Consider the following 15,633-nt stretch of genomic DNA (forward strand, 5'->3'; position numbering starts at 1 on the left):
AAAGCCCATCGCACCATCAGTCTCAATGCGCATTACGTGGTCTTGTTTAAAAGCCCTCGAGATAAATCGCAAGTGCAAGTCTTAGCCAAACAGTTAGGAACGCCTTGGCTGACTCAGGCGTACGACGATGCCACTCAAACGCCACACGCCTATTTACTCGTCGATTTGAAACCTACGACCCCCGAGGATTTGCGATTTCGTACCCACTTGTTTCACCACTGGTGCCAAGACGGTGGGCCTGTCCTGTACACGTCTCCGTCCTCGACTTCATTTCACTCCCCATAAAAAAATCTATAAAAACCTCAGACCCTTTCTCGTTTGCCTCACACAGTGTGAACATGACGTCCCTTCAGTCGCATCTTCCCGTCAAATTGATTCGTGCCTTGTATGGCATCAGTCGAGAAAAAGATCCACAAACACGAGCTCGTGTCTTAGAAGCTAGTCTCAAAGAAGTCTTACGATGGTTCACGGTGACGGCACGTCAATTACTCCAAGGAATCATTCAGATTCCTCATCAAACCAAACGCTTTTTCGATCGAAACAAAGTCGCTTTGGTCCAACTGGCCGATCCCCGCATCGACACTCAAACCAAAAAACAAATCATTTTGAAACCTGGAGGGAGCGGTACTTTAGGAGGGGTCATCATTCGCTCACTCTTAAGATGGGATCCTAATGCCCCCAAAGTTATCCCCAAGACAAAAGTCCAACGAAGCCCCAAGAAGAAAAAGAAAAAGACCAGGTCCCCAAGAAGAATAACTTCTCCAGTGGCAGGACCCTCCTCTTACCAGACACCACCACCCCGGAAAAAGAAAAGAAGCCCCCAGAAAAAGAAACAGAGAAAAAGTCCTCAGAAAAAGAAAAGTCCACAGAAGAAAACTAGTCGCAAGAGAGGCACTTCGGCCAGGACACAACCTTACACTCGCAAACCACGACCTGCCACAGCGGTGACTGCGTCTCCGGCAGCCTCACGTTTATCCACTTCTCCGTTGATGTCACCAGGAACTGAAGAGTACTTGGAGAAGTTGATCACACCAAGAACTTCTCCGTTGATGACCCCCAAAAGAACTTCCCCAGTGGCAGGACCCTCCAATTTAGTGGCAGTGGCTGCTGCTCACAAAGTAACTTCTCCCAAAATCAAAGTCCATGAAAGATCGGGCATGTTACAAAGTTTACTGGATTTGTCCAAGCAAGAACTGGCTCGATTTAGTCCGTTACGTACCCCTGCATGACGTGTCATGCCTGTCCTCAAACTGATACGCCGTAAAGACAATCAGTGGCGACGCGTTCCAGTATAAAAAAGGCCTGTGACCGAGTAGGGTATCAGTGTTTTTTGGTGCTCCTAAAGACTCAAAGATGTCACCCTCCAGAAAACCCCAAGGAAAGAAAAGGAAAGGACTGCCACCACGTTTAGCCAAACACGGGGACCTGTTATCTGTTCTGTCCAAAGCTTCTCCACCCCTACGAAAAAAACTCATTCAAACGGCCTCCAAAGAGGTCATCGATACCGTGTGCGAATGTTGTTTGAACGTTTTGAAAGGCACGATCCCTTTGTCCAAACACCAGAAACAATGCTTAAGCAAACATCGTCACGTTCTTCGCCAAATGGTTCGAAAGAAAATTCCCATTCGTCAAAAAAAGAAGATGTTAGTGCAACGTGGAGGCATTTTGCCTCTCTTGCTAGGCCCCATACTGAAAGGAGTCTTGGGAACCATGTTGGGAGGACTGGTGGGAGCAAGATAAAAAGGCCTTCGAAAGTCCCAAGATCTCAGAATCGACCCCTGACAACCCCATGGAAGGACGAAAACTAGCTTTAGTGCCTTACAAACGATGGATGGAATACCATCGGTGGCAAGAACAACGCACCCCGCATTTACCTCCCAATCCCAATTTGAGCGAGATGTCCCAGTTACAACACGAATTGCAGTCCTTGATGGATCGCCAAGATTTGTCCGAAACAGAAAAATCGCAAAAGTACGGTCAACTCTTGCAACGACTGCAACTCTTTCACCAGAAAGCTTTAGACGAAACAGCTCTACCCACTCTGAAAGATTTTAAGACCTTGATGAAAAGTCCAGCACCATCACCAGTACCAGTACCAGTACCACCAGTACCCGTGACCAAGACAGAAAAAGGAGAAGAAGAGGAAGGGTTTCAAACTCCACCAGAAAAAGTACGCAAGTTAACAACACCACCTACCTCCAGAATTGGATGGATTAAAAAGATGATGGCCACCCCTTCTTCCTCACAAGAGAAAAAGAAAGTGAAGACAGAAGTGAAGACAGAAGTGAAACAAGAACCGATATCCCCCGCTCAGACATCCTTCTCCTCTTCGACACCTATTGCTGGCCGCACACGCAAAGCATTGCAATCCAAGAAAATACCCCAAGAGAAAAAGAGTAGCCTCTTCCAAGAGTGGGTGCCTTATTAACACACAAACACAAAAAATGGAAAAAGTCTTAGCCAGCATTTACTACGATCCCTCGCATCCTGCAGGTTACGCAGGAGTTCAAAAATTGTATCGTGCTGCCAAAACTCGACTGAAAAGTCTCCGTTTACCTCAAGTACAACGATGGTTACAAGAACAAGCTACCTACACTTTACACAAACCCATTCGACGCAAGTTTGCCAGAAGTCGCACCCGAGTGGAAGGCATCGATCATCAATGGCAAGCCGATTTAGCCGATGTCTCTCATTTGGCCAGCTACAATCGTGGCTACAAATATTTGTTTTGTGTCAACGACGTCTTTTCCAAATTTGCCTGGGTCGTGCCTTTGACTTCCAAATCGAGCAGCGAGTTAGTGCGAGCCCTGCAACGGGTGTTGAAACAAAGCGGTCGTCACCCTCTTCGATGCCAAACGGACAAAGGTAACGAATTTCTGAACCAAGCTTTCCAAAAAGAATTAAAGAAACGTGACATTCATTTGTTTACCACCGAGAATCCCGAAACCAAAGCCAGCATCGTGGAACGTTTTCAACGCACTTTGAAAGAACGCATGTGGAAATATTTTACGCATCACCACACTCTGAAGTACATAGACATCTTACCGCACCTGGTGCAAGCGTACAACCAATCTTACCATCGAAGCAACGGACGTGCCCCGCAAGACGTGACTCCCGACAACGAAGTGCTGGTGTTCGAGCGCCTGTTCGGTACGTCCCCGACGAGGGCTGTCCCCAAGAAAAGTGGAGAGTTGGCCGTAGGAGATTGGGTGCGCATTGGCAAAACCAAACGCACTTTCGACAAAGGTTACTTACCTAACTGGACGACCGAATTGTTTCGCGTCACTGGACGAGTGCATGGCCGTCATCCTGCCGTCTATAAATTGGAAGACATGAAAGGAGAAGTACTCAAAGGAACGTTTTATTTACCCGAGTTACAACGTGTCACCAAAAAAGAAGACGACGTGTACGACATCGAAAGCATTCTCGAACGCAGAACCCGTAAAGTGGGCAAACGACGTGTCAAAGAAGTCAAAGTACGTTGGAAAGGATATCCACCCAGTTTCGATTCTTGGATCGACGCTTCGCAAGTCATCGACTATAAAAAGAAGAAGTGACCATCATGCCCTTTCACATAGCAGACGCAGCTACGTCGACCACTCCTTCTTCACCTAGTTCTTCTGTGCAGGATTTACAAAAACAACCCTTGTGGGTGTGGTGTGGAGAACGTGTGCCTAAAACGCAAATCGTCTTTTTCTGCCAAATCTTCGTGGTGTATTGTGTCATCGGGGCAGCCATTGCCAATTTGAGTTTGCAACAAGGAGACAAACAATTGTGGACCATTTTATTGAGCAGTTGCATCGGTTACCTGCTTCCCAATCCCTCCCTGAAATTCTCTTCCAACGGGAACCACGGGAACCTTGTGTCCAGTGCCAGTGTCAGTCACCACTCCAACCACAACGAGAACCCCATTCTAGACGGAGACACGCCTCTGACGTCCAGTAATATCCCCTCGGACAGCCACAGAACTCTGGAATTATGAGTCACGAAAACCAATTTTACTTAACCTTACCCAGCGACAGTTCCATGGAGATGCTTCCCCACAACACGTTGTGCTGTTACACGGCTAAATTACCTCAGGCCATCCAGTTAGATCACGAAGCCCATTGGGAAGTGGCTTTAGTAGAAATGATTCACCCGACCCAAGTCCTCAATGTCCTTCCCAATCAAAATAAATTTGATGTGGAAGTTCATGACGAGCAAATGCAACAGTGGATGGATACCCATAGCAAATATGACAAGAAAACCCGTACACCAAATCTAAAGTGGACCACCTATCACTTGTTCATTCCCCCAGGCTATTATTTTAGTGGTCAACATTTGGTCAACACCATAACCACCAGGTTTAATGGTGTGTTTCTGAAAGCTTTGGAAAGTGTCAAAAAAAGTGTCACCCTGGAGTACCACAAAACAGCTCGTCGCTTCCTGATAAAATTTCCTGAGGGGCCCAAAATCATGTCTTTCTTATTTTGTCCTGAATTGTTTGACATGTTGGGCGGAGACATGGAGCTGAGGAAGAAAGTAGAACAAAAAGGACAACCCGAATTACCAGTCATTTACGACAACGATTCTTTTGCCAAGTATTTTCGTACCCCGGTAGAACTGAACCAAGGACTGAATTTGATGTTTGTGTACTCCGATGTGGTGGAATACAACGTGGTGGGACACACCTCCGTGCCGTTACTGCGTGTCATTCCTTTCAAAGTGGATTCTGCCGCGAACGCTGACGAGGAAGGTGGAAACACTTACCACGTCCACCGTGAATTTGTCCATCCTCACTATTTGCCTGTCAGCAAGTCGTATTTGGACACGGTCAACATTACTATAAAAGGAGATTTGGGACAAAATATTCCATTCACCAAAGGAAAAGTCACGGTGAAACTCCATTTTCGAAAACGGTTTTCTCACGACTCGTAAGTAAGTCATGTATCCAGTGTACCGAGGGGTTGCTCGACAGCGAGGACACGGTTTAGGAGATATGCTGAAATCAGCCTTTCGTTCGGTGGCCCCGGTGTTGAAACCGATGGTGACACGCGGATTGCACGCCTTGAAAGATGCGGCACTGACGCAAGGCAAAGAATTTCTCCAAAATGTCATCATCGACAAACAAAACCCTAAAGAAGCCTTCATGAGGGCAGGCAAAAATGTCTTGCTGCAAACGGGCAAAGATCTTTTAGACCGACGAGACACACCTATAAATGCCCTGCACGCTACTGAGTCAGGCATTCAGCAAGGACAAGGCAGAAAGAGACGACGAAGAAAACACCCTTTCACCAGACTTCAAGCGAGAAAGGCCAAGAAAAGAAGAACCGTTCGAGACTTAGACGTTTTCGATTATTGAGAAAGAACAGAACAAAAAAATGATGCACCGAGAGTCATGCGCCTGTTCCAAGACGGAACTGGATCTGTTTGCCATGCCCCCCACCATGATGACGATGCAAGAATCTCAGTGGGTGGAATTTCACCCCGTCTCCTCATTGACAGCCTCAGCTCCCATTGAGTTTGAAATCAAAGGACAGCCCGAAGATTACATCGATCTGAATAGCAGTTACTTGTACTTGAAAGTCAAAGTTGTCGATGAGGACAATTTGACCCTAGATGGCGATGAGGTAATAGCTCCCGTCAACAATTTCATGCATTCCTTGTTTAGCGGAGTGGACTTGTACTTGAACAACAAACTGGTCAGCAGCAGCATGGATACTTACCCTTATCGAGCGTACCTGGAAAATCTCTTGACGTACGGAATAGATGCCAAGAACACTCATCTCAATGCCTGTGTGCTATGGGAAGCTGACGAAGCAGGCCAGTTTGAAAGATTCGAAACTGATGCAAGCAAAACACCAAACAATGACGGATTTGTAGAACGAAGAGACAAAATCAAAAACGGACAAAGTTTAGAACTGATGGATCGTTTACATCTGGACATGTGGTTGCAAGAGAAATATTTGCTAAACGGGGTGAATGTTCGCCTGAGACTGAATCGTAGCAGTGCCGCTTTCCATTTGATAGGTACTACTGTTTGCAAAACTGTCATCGAGGAAGCCAGGCTCTACGTACGCCGTGTGGAAGTGTTACCTAAAGTGGGAAACGACATCAGTCAGACGTTGAGCAGAACGACCGCCAAGTATCCCATACGACGCGTGGAAGTGAAAACGTTCACCATTCCCAAGGGACAGCGATCCATGATCGAAGATCATCTGTTCCAAGGACAGCTACCCAAACGTTTAATCGTTGGTATCGTCGAGAATACAGCCTTCAACGGAGCTGTCGAAAAAAATCCTTTCTACTTTCAACACTTTGGCGTGTCCAAGATCGAAGTCAGTCGCGATGGCAAGACCTTGTGTACCCGACCTTTCGAACCTGACTTTGAGAAGAAGAATTACTTGAGATCGTACTTGTCCCTGTACGAAGCCACCGGCCAGTTAGGAACCAACACCAGTCACGGCATTACGTACGAGGATTACGCAGGAGGTTATGCTTTGTGGGCTTTCGATTTCACTCCAGACCAAGGCAGCGACGAGGGACATTTCCACCCTATAAAATCCGGCCAAATTCGTGTGGAAATTCAGTTTGCAAACCGAGACCCTGATGTAACGGTGAACGTCATCCTGTATGCCGAATTTGATTATACCATAGAAATCAATAGTTTGAGAGAAGTCATTCTAAATTACTAGAAGCCATGGAAGACTGTTATCCCTCTTTACCTAGTGGAGAAACTTTGGACATGGAATGTAAGGAGACCGTGGAAGAAGAAGAAGTGATCATGATGAAATCGAGATGGCCAGAACAAGAAGCCCATTTAGTCTCCTGTTTTGCCAAACACTTGGTCGACAAAATGACGGAATTGATCAAGAAAAATTGTTATGGATGTCAAAACGATCATCCCAGTCAAATTCAACACGATAAATGCCTAATGTTAAGTCAAGAAGAAAAATTGGACGAGTATCTGGACGAAGCTTGGAGTCTCATCTCGAACAAAGACGTGTTGCACCAGTGGTATAAAGACTTGCGTGAACATTCTTGTCCACCATTAACCACTCAAGAGATCCATCGTATCGAAGCTCTCCTGAATCAGAGTGAGGAAACAGAACGAATAACCGTTTATTCGTCAGACATTCGTCCACTCCTGAAAGGAAAGATTTAACAACACCGCATCTAACCACCCCTGAGAGAAATGAACTAATTCAAATATCAGCAGCCGACTTAAGTATCAACTCAACTGTAAGTTTCAAAAACTTACTAGATCCATCGGCAAACAAGGACCTGGATGATACAATACCTATAGAAACACCAATATCGCCACTCCAAAAACAAGACCAGCCACCCCCCCCCCCCCCAATACATGGTCATTGCACAATCCCCGGAAAAAAACATATAGCCATGATAATAAGAAACCCACCGAAAATAGGGCCCAACTCATGTAACAAAGGAAAAACTACACCCAAAATGGGGCCCATGGTAACGATAACTCCACCCATTCATATCAGTAACAACAAACCGAAATATCATAACAGTCAGACCCCTGGACCATCAAAACCCTTAACTGAAGAACAATTACTCAGCAGCCGAAACAAAACACAAGCTAACCCAACCACTAAATCAAAACCTAACAGTCAGACCCCTGGACCATCAAAGCCCTTAACTGAAGAACAATTACTCAGCAGCCGAAACAAAACACAAGCTAACCCAACCACTAAATCAAAACCTAACGTGTGGGATGGCAAGGGTAAAGGGAAGGGACCCATGTTTACCAAGAACAAACCTGCCCCCCAAAATAATTCAAACTCACACCCCCACAAAGAACCAAAGAAACAGGCCAAATTTTCATACCACCCCATAGAACACACACTTTATATCAGTAGCAACTCCAATAAACTGATAAACTTAACTGTTAACAGTCTCACACAGGCCCTCCTTAGGGTTCATCAAGGACAATTCAAAATATTTAGGCCAAACACAAGATACATAATAGTACACTGCAGCACTCGCAGTCAAATGGCCAAATTCCTAGAAATTGAAATTATTAACAACATTAGGGTTAACGTCGAAAGACACAAACAAATAGGGACAAAGAACATAATAACCAAAACACACAATAGCAACCAGACCCTCAAGGCAATAAACAATAACACACGAACAAATGACTTAGCCACATACTCCCGCACGAACATCCCCACATTTAAAGCAGTTCTAAAACTCACAGGACAAAATAAAGGGATAAACAATGAAACCCTCACTGCCAAACTCAAAGACAGTGGTACCCCCATAAATAGGGCGTATAAACTCAAAAATCATTTAGGACAGGAAACCAATACAGCGATACTAGAATCAAATTCTCCACTCTCAACCATGATAAGACTAGATCACTCTGGGGCACGCCACCGCCTTGAGACATACATAAACAAACCCAGGTTCTGCAGCAACTGCCAACTCTGGGGACATTTCTCTAACAGATGTAGATATACCCAACTATGCTACAAATGTGGGGGAAACCACAAAGATGTATGTTGTAGAACCACACCCAAATGTACCAACTGCAGGGGCCCGCACCTACCTAAATCCCACGAATGCCCCAACACTATCAAGGAATATCAAACCATAGATATCATGAACAACAAGCAAATCCCGTATCATGCGGCGAAAAAACTAACCCCCAGTAATAAAAATTACCACATCATGACCCCAAACAAACCAGCAACTGAAGCAACCACAGCCCAAACACCCAACCTACCAAGGTCAAACAAGGTCAAACAAGATCAAACAAGATTAAATAAACAAGATACATTCTTAATCAAATCCCACAAAGACTCACAACTCCACCCCGAAGAATCAGATAACACTAACACCAAAAACAAATCACTGTCAAACCCGACAATAGAAAAGTTACTCACAGAGATCAAAGCCGAACTTATCAACAACCACCACTACATCGTGGATAAAATAACACAGATAATAAGCATAATAAGCAAAATCGAATCAAATTTGAAGTTAACATAATAACCCTCAACACAAAAGAATCAATAAATGACCACCCCAATAATGGATTATACAACAAACCGGAACATTATAATATGGCAATGGAATGCTAGAGGCTTAATAAGTAATATCAGTGAACTCAAAGCCAAATTACAAAGCTTAGAACACAAACCAGATATTATATGCATTCAAGAAACAAAAATAACAAGTAGAACCAAACAAATACCCAAACTCCCAGGATATGCCCCAGGTCACTTCAAAAATCCAACCACGGGACAAGGAGGTGGGGGTTTAGCCATCTATATAGCAGATAACATCCCGAATGTAACAACAATAACCATAACACCAACCCCAGGTAGCAACGAAGCATTCGAAATTCAGTCCCTCATAATTCATACAGGCAAGGGTCAAATACAAATATTCAATATTTATGACCCAGGGGGAACATCAGGCACAGCTAACTTAATTACTTACAAACAAATAAATGATCACAAACGAGTAAATCAGATCGTCATCTGTGGAGATTTCAATGCCCATAACGAGCTATGGGGGGGGGGGGGGGGGGCGGTGTGACGGACAAAAGAGGCAAATTGATTGAAGAATGGACCGCAGAATCTAACTTAGCCATTTTAAATGACGGTACAAAAACACGCCTTAACCCAGAAAACGGTCTCATGTCCGCCATCGACCTCACCATTTGCTCGCCATCAATAACCCAGGTGGCGGACTGGAGAGTGGATCAAACTGACCCCTTGGGCAGTGACCACTTTCCAGTAATAGTCACCCTGCAGATGACGGTCCAATACAACTCGCTAAAAAGAACCCCTAGATGGATATATTCAAAAGCAGATTGGACCTCATTTAATGAAACACTAAGCAAAATAGACACCAAAAACATAGAAAATGATAATAGTAGTATATGGGGTCACCCTAGCGTCAAGTGGACTTACCATGCAAAAACAGTCGATTCACTCTGGCGTCAAGGGGAATTTAACATGGGAAATTTTAACATGGATGGAACTGTAGAGCGTCAAGGGGAATTGAACATGGAAATTGAACAGGACCGGTACTTTAACGTCAATGGGACTTTAACGTTAAAATATGGGGTTTGCACTTTGTCGTAAATGGAAATTGAACATGGGAATGTCACCTGGATGTCAATGGGAATTGAACTTTGGGTGACGTCATGAGGTTTATAGGGTCAAAACATTTTATAGGGATTTTAATGTATTTGTAAGGACAAAGGGTAGATAGGGACAAACATACAAATACACATTTAAACACACAGAAAAGACGACAGAAATGTTCTAAAACAAACCTCACAGAGAGAATAATGGCTCAAAAAAGAAAAGTCTATTGTATGGGTTCAAAACATTTATTCAAGTATATGCATGGGCTCTCTGGCCTGTGCTTTGGTCTAAGCACTATCCATTTAATACATAAACATTTCTACATCAAACAAACCTATTTACTAGTTATTTAGTTCTTGGCTCTAGTAAACCTGTTTACATTTAATGTTCATTTATAAGAAAAAGCTAACACAAAACAAGTAACATGCAATCAAATAGGACAAAGTTCATGTTTCTCTCTCTCTATTCGTCTCACACGTTGTTAAAAATCTGGTCAGCTAGCACTTGTGTCCCAGCGTAGATATTTCCCATCACTTAATCCGTTTCATTCATAAATCGGCTGTTATATCCATCGTGCTAGGTACACTTATCAGTAAGCAGATCAAGTGCAGTCATCGTCTTCTTCCCATGGAGGTACAATGTATACCATATGAATGGTTACTTTTCCTTCGTTGATGTCAAATTTTCCTCTCATCGACTGCACGTCTTCAATAGCCCTAAAAAGTTTGGACGAAGTTATTTCTGCAGGTGTGCTAAATCCGAGACATACAGGTGAGTTCAAACTGTCGCGATACATAGATAGGCTCAAACGACCTCGATCTTTGACTTGGCACTGACATTTGAGTTCCTCTAACAGTGAGTCAAGTAGGTCCGTAATGAAACCTGCTACTTCCTCGGCTGAAATGTCAGACGCGAAGTCTCTAAATTTCACCGTGTAGGTGTAAGTTGTCGTTCTAAATTTTCTTGAGGTCGCTGTCTGAGTCATTTGGATGCTAAAATACTCCTGTAGGTCTACTGAATCCTTTCCCTTCTTGGACGCACTTTGCTGTGACGGTATGGTAGTGAAAGAGGTCAGTGACGTTTGTTCCTTCTCTTTTTTCATCTGCGTAGAGTGATTCATCTTTCTCGTTGCTTGTCCTCGCAATGAAGTGTCGTTCTTGGAAGTCGTCCCTTTTTATACTGGGTGATATCAGTATGTCCATAAGGTAAAGTTTTGTGGTCTGGAAGTTTCACTAGCTGCACGTAGTTTGTCATGGCGTTAGTACATAAATAACTAAGATGTGTTACTGCATTGGTGATGTGATAGTGAGGCAAAGAATCACACCCGAGTTTCTCGTTGGACTTGAGTCTTACGCTCTATACTTGCTGTTTGAAGGGATTCATTTTTTCTCAATTGGTCTTAGTAGTGACAATGAACTGTTGGTCTTGGACGTTGTCCTTTTTTATATGCTGACCAATATTGATGTGACCGTACGGCAAAGTAAAGTGGTACACGATTTGATAGACTTTTTCCAAGGGTCGACTGACGATGTGGTGAGTGGGTAAACGTACAATCTTGTTCGGCTGGTAGGTGGTCACTTTAAAGTTTGCATCCTCTCCAGACTGCAATGCTTCTTTCAATACGCCAAAGTTGACCACACGACTGGTACGATAATTCAGAGTCAATCCTTTCACTTTACACTCTGTGTGCACTTCTCCTTGTGGGTCCCGGTATTCGTAGCCGTAATTTTTAGGACCGCCACTCGCGAAACTTAGAATCTTGTCGTCAGGATGTTCGTCTATCCAGGCTCCTAAACGGTCTCCTTCGATGTTAGGGTGTTGCTGACCCGGTCGATCGATGTAGATGCAGCTGTCCGTGTCAAAGTACAGGATGCGATCCCCTAACAGTTCTAAAGCTTCGTACAATTTTAAGCGAGCATGAGCTGTCACGTAAGCCGCAATGATGACATTTCCAAAAGGGTCGTCTTGTACAAAGTCCAGATCTTCTTCGTAATTGACCAAGATTAAATTCTCTCGAACGACGTCCACGTGTTTCATGTATTTGGTTTTGTCGTGAATCATCTGGAAGTAGCGGGAAGGTTCTGTCAAATATTCCGTCTTGGGTAAACACGGTCGTTGTGCCATTTTACCCCACAAGCAATTTAACATCACTTTGGCAAACGATCGCCTGCCTTCGTTTTTCTCGATGTGGTCTAAAGTGATGCCTTCTTGTTCCCGGTATTTCTCTTTGAATTTTATTTGGTCTTCGGGAGTGTGACACCAGGAAGGATAGCCGCTGGCTTCTTGCTTCAGTTTCAAAAAGGCATCCACGTAGTCTGCGAAAATGCCTTTCTGAGTAGGGTCACCCTTGTGGTATTGTTGTGTCTTGGGAAAGTGGCAAATTTCGTACACTTCTAACAGTTGGTATCCCATGTCCATAGCTTTGAACAATTCTACGCTGACCCAGGTTCCCGTCAAGGCCCGTTCTTCCTGGGTGTGCTGACAAGGCTGATCTTGGTTGCACGTTTCCGCACAAGTACGGCACAAGGGAAACATCAGTTTGCCTTGACAATGGTGAGGTAAGACGGGATGGTATAGGTTCGTGGGAGGCAAAATTTTGCACTTGATCAAGCCTTCGTATTGTCGAATGTTGACCAGGTCGATGTGTTCCGTCAGCAATCGCGTGTGCCCTGTAGGAAAGTGACAATATTTGCACACGTAGGGATACAGCGAACACACATCCAAGTATTTGATTTCTTCTCCTTTCTCTTCGTCGGCTTGGTGCAGCAAACAGGTGGCATTGGTCCTTCCTCCGTACAAACTAGCCCTCGGGTTCAGGGGGTCCATCAGCTTGTAACTTTCCACGACACGTTTAAACTCGGGATCGATTTTCAAACGGTGATCGTATTCGTGTTCCCACATTTCCACCACTTGGTATCCTTGCTGTTCTAACTTCAAGCGTCGCTGACAAGTGTCCTGGTACAGGTCTTCCATGGTCCGTTGTAAAAACTGATTTTTTGTGTCACGGTCAGGGTAGCAGACGGGACATCCGTGAAATAAGCAACCGTTAAACTCATACACGATCTTGGGGTTTTTTAAGTCCCAGCCATCGACCGAATACGTTCCGATGGTCCTTTCGCCTCCTCCGTTGCGGGCATGCTGAATCCATTTGCCTTCCTTGTCGCACAAGAAATGTAACCAGCGTAGGGCTTTGACCGAGTATTGACGCTTGACATAGTTGGTCGTTTGAGGACTGATGACAGCCACGGTCTTTTGAGGCATGAATCGTTGGCGGTACACTAAGGAACACGCTTTGGCAATGGTGCAAGCTTCTTTCAAAGGATCGACCCCTCCGTGTTCCATGAACAGTTCTCGAAATTTTCCACAGCAACGTCGTAAAATGTCCACGTCGGAACGACAATACTTTAACATTTCTTCCTGAAAGTCGAAAGGGTCCGAGGCATGAGCCTGGTACCAAGCGTAGAAATCTTCTCGTTGTTCGGTACGCATGTTGTCGGGGTCGTAATAGTGAGCCTCAGGCAAATGGGGTAGAACGGCATGTTGATTGGCTTCCGTATTGAAAAAGTGTGCAAAGTACCCTTTAGCCATTTCTGTCATTCCAAACGTTTTAGGCATTCGACTCAAAGGCATGGCCAAGTAACTCATCGAATCTTTAAACTGCACTTGTCCCACTTGCATGAAAATGATTTTGGCTCCGTTCAAAGTCACTTTAGGACGTTCGGTGCCATGTTCCGTATAGTACCTCAAAAGAAACTGTCCATCGTATCCGGAGAAATTGTGAGCCATCACTGTGGCATGGCGATGACAATCTCGGTAACGTTCGATGTCCTCTTTGCTCCATGTCTTGTCGATGGGGTCTAAGACCCATTGGGCAAAATCGTCTAGCGTCTTTGGTCCTCGAAAGATTTTTTCACGCCCTCCAGGAATTTTGCTGCAGTGAGGGCAATAACTGAAGATAGGTTCTTGAATACACTTCTCGCACGCTCGATGAGCCACGCAGAAATTAGGAATGTGAATGCCAGTCTCTTGCATGCATTCGAAATCGAAAAAGATGAAATTGCCTTTCTTCTTGTGACCGTCCTCTTTCTCTGGTGGGGGTTGGTATTTTTGCACGTAACATTGGTGTTCCAAGTCCACGATGTGGTGACAAATGTGACATTTTTTCTTTCCTGAACATACGTGTGCCTTGACACTATTGGTACGTATGCCTTGTCCACACGCAGGGCACAATCTCAGCAGTTGACAAGCGCATTTCTTCTGTGAACCTTGCGTCTTCAAATGTTGTTGGTAACAGGTAGGGCTGACAAACGTGCGCAGACAAGTTGAACAAGGCACTGGTTCTTCGCTCAGACAGGGTTGAGAGGCCAAACATCCTGAGCATTTCCATCCACAATGTTTGTGTTGCTCTCGATTATTATAACCATAGTCACATTTCTCACAATAATAAACATATCCCAGGAATCCAGTGATACTGGTAATGGTATCGAAATGTCCATCGTGATGATAAAGGTGAATGTATTTTCCGTCCTTAAAATGTTGGCCTCGAAACAACAGAGGCCCGCGCATTTCTTGAGGGTGCACTTTCAAGATGTAGCTTGGAGCTAGGGCATCTTGCAATTTTTGCATCTCAGGAATGCCACAGGGTGTGTCTTTGGACAGTCCGGCTTGTTGTAACAGGAGTTCTGCTTCATTTCGTTGTTTGGCTCGGTCGGATTGTTGAATAGTTTTCCAGGTTCTTTTCCATTCTACCGTGTCGTTCTTGTTGGCATAGGTTCGTCCCACCACGATGGCACGGGCTAAACACATCTGGTCATGAGGGTTGTTAATTCGGACGAGACTTGTTTTGGTGTTGCGAAGGTCGTCCACCAATAAGACTTTTTTGCGTCCTGTCCCTTGAGGAAGAGAGACGTGAGCCATTTTCAGTGTGGCTTTACCATCGGTGATGTCAAACTTGTCATTGGATTGTTGCACCTGTTGTACCTTGTCCATGACTTTGGAAGGGGTCAGTTCTGCGGGTCTGCTAAACTCGATCCAAACAGGGGATTTCATGCTGTCGTGTTGTATGGATAGTGTCAAGCGATCGTCTTCTTTGGGTTGACATTGTCGCTTGAGTGTGGTGAGCAAAGAATCCCACATCTCGGTGATGAACCCTTCTGCTTTCTCCAACGGTACGTCGGACTTGAAATCTTTAAACTTCACCGTGTAGGTGTAAGCCGTGGTTCTAAATTTTCTAGAGGAGCGCTTTTCCGTCTCTCGAATGTGATAGTACTTTTCAGGGTTGACTGGTGAACTTTGGTTTGGAGTAGACTCTCTCTGTCTGGTCGCAGACGTGGAAGGTGTTGGTTCAGGTTCGCTCATGTCTTCTATTTGAGCGAACACTTCTTTTCATGTGTGAGGCGATACGTCACTTCGCTGCCTCTTACGTTCTTCTTCTCTCTCACTGAAATCGTGCGATCGTTTCATCTCGATTGCTGATTCAGAAATGATTTAACCAAGTTCATTCTTTCCATATATACCCTCTCTACCT

This window comes from Sinohyriopsis cumingii, chromosome 2 (genome assembly GCF_028554795.1).
Source record: "Sinohyriopsis cumingii isolate HCF-2022 chromosome 2, ASM2855479v2, whole genome shotgun sequence".
Lineage (NCBI taxonomy): Eukaryota > Metazoa > Mollusca > Bivalvia > Unionida > Unionidae > Sinohyriopsis > Sinohyriopsis cumingii.